The sequence below is a fragment of the Carcharhinus amblyrhynchos genome, unplaced genomic scaffold, assembly GCF_965287045.1.
Source record: "Carcharhinus amblyrhynchos unplaced genomic scaffold, sCarAmb.v2.hapA chromosome_201, whole genome shotgun sequence".
Lineage (NCBI taxonomy): Eukaryota > Metazoa > Chordata > Chondrichthyes > Carcharhiniformes > Carcharhinidae > Carcharhinus > Carcharhinus amblyrhynchos.
In genome coordinates, this window is record NW_027649941.1 from 247,501 (window position 1) to 250,000 (window position 2,500).

Below are 2,500 nucleotides of genomic sequence, written 5' to 3' on the forward strand. Positions count from 1 at the left end.
GCGAATGCTGACGACACTCGCACACGACCGCAGGAGATCGCACCGCTGACGACAACGAGTCTTTAAACCTCGCACCCACCCTCGACTCACGGGAGCCGGTCAGGTGGTGAGCATGAAGTAGGTACCTACCCAATTAAATAACCAAAGCGGCCGCATGGACGGAGACAAACTGGCCCCTGACTACACCAGAACCTCTCCGCGGAATCACGCAGTGGCGTTCCCTGTCCGTCGTCAAGCCGCCAGACGCAGAAGCCGCAGCTATTCGGGAGCACAGCGTCAAATGCTGAATGGCGGTGGCAAGCTCATCACACGTCAGCCCGCAAAAGCCGTGCATCAGGCATGAGGAGGACGGTCCCAGCAACAGGCACGCAGGGACGGCCGTGGAACACGGTGGGGCAGCCCAGAGAAGCTCACACACCCCGCCTGCCTGGCTGAGGGAGAGTGCAGACGCCAAAGGATCACACACGGCTGGGGGGGGGCTAGGCAGACGTCCAGCGTAGGCGTGGCCCCGTCGGCGGAACGGTCTGCTGCTGGCTCCGAGGCACCTGAACGTGCAGCTAGAACGGTGAGGAGTGGACCGGTCAACAGAAGGGGTGTGAGTGCGTGGCTGTCACCACCACCATCTCCCACCGCGTGTCTGCCCCTGTCATCCAAACCGCCGAGCAGCATGCACGGAAAGGATACCGTCGTAACCAAACAGGCAAGGCCGGACCTTCGTGACGAATACTGTGAGCCCCATCCTCGCAGACGCTGGCAAAGACACCCCCACGGAGGGGAGAGCGCCGTGTGAACACCAGTGGCGAAGCACTTCCAGCAGCGAAGGCATCGCGTACGTGCGTTGCAACCTGGTACTGCCGCCGTGCAAAACGACCGTGTGCTTGCCCCTCGGCGCTGACGCCCGGGCACCAGCTTGAAACCGAGAAGGACCGAGATCGACTTTGCCCTGCACCGGCTGATCCTTCAAAGACGTGTGTGACCAGGCCTTTTCGAACGAACAGAGCAACAATACCGAACCCCACCCGCGTGGGTTGAGCATCAGCCTGCGTAAGGGACGAGCAGCCCCGGGGACGACCCACCCCGTCAGGCTCTCCTGCCTGGCCCCTCAGCAGGCTTCACCCCGTCCGGCATTGTGAGATGAGACCGCCTTTGCCCGCCGCCGGGCAATAACCGACAAGGAATGTGTGGTCTCAAAACTATCGGGGCGCTCGAGGGCAGAGAGTGCCGGCGTGTGGGTGTAGGGCCGGAGCCCGACACACGCCGTCACGCCCCGCAACAGCCAGAGGCAGAGTACTCTGGTGTCACCGTCGGTCGGTGGCCTAGAGAGTCAGGACCAGGCGGCAGCAGACTTTTGAGTCGGGTGCAAGCCGTGCAGCAGCACGGACAGGCACGAGCTCGCGAATGCTGAGGACACTGGTACAAGACCGCAGGAGACCGGACCGACCTACGGACAACGAGTCTTTAAACCTCGCACCCACCCTCGACCCGCGGGAGCCGGTGAGGTGGTGAGCATGAAGTAGGTACCCCTCAAATACCCTGAAGAGAGAACGGACATAGAGCGACCAAAGCTTCACCGCGGTGGGAGACAAACTGGCCCCTGACTGCACCAGAACCTCTCCCTGCGCCTCACAGTGGCCGTTCGCCGTGGTCCCGTCGACAAGCCTCCAGACAAGCACCCGAGCGCCGCAGCCTCTCTCTTCCTTACAAACTGCGGTCGTAATGCTGAATGGCGGTGGCAAGGTCAACACACGTCAGCCCGCAAAAGCCGTGCATCAGGCATGAGGAGGACGGTCCCAGCAACAGGCACGCAGGGACGGTCGTGGAACACGGTGGGGCAGCCCAGAGAAGCTCACACACCCCGCCTGCCTGGCTGAGGATGGGTGCAGACGCCAAAGGATCACACACGGCTAGAGGGGCTAGGCAGACGTCCAGCGTAGGCGTGGCCCCGTCGGCGGAACGGTCTGCTGCTGGCTCCGAGGCACCTGAACGTGCAGCTAGAACGGTGAGGAGTGGACCGGTCAACAGAAGGGGTGTGAGTGCGTGGCTGTCACCACCACCATCTCCCACCGCGTGTCTGCCCCTGTCATCCAAACCGCCGAGCAGCATGCACGGAAAGGATACCATCGTAACCCAACAGGCAAGGCCGGACCTTAGTGACGAAAACTGTGAGCCCCATCCTCGCAGACGCTGGCAAAGACACCCCCACGGAGGGGAGAACGCCGTGTGAACACCAGTGGCGAAGCACTTCCAGCAGCGAAGGCGTCGCGTACGTGCGTGGCAACCCGGAACTGCCGCCGTGCAAAACGACCGTGTGCTTGCCCCTCGGCGCTGGAGCCCCAGGCAACAGCTTGAAACCGAGAGGGACCGAGATCGACTTTGCCCTGCCGCGGCTGATCGTGCCGAGACGTGCCTGACCAGGCCCGTTCGACGGGTACGGCGAAAGTGTCGGATCCCACCCGCGTGGGATGTGCATCAGCCTTGGTAAGGGACGAGCAGCCCCGGG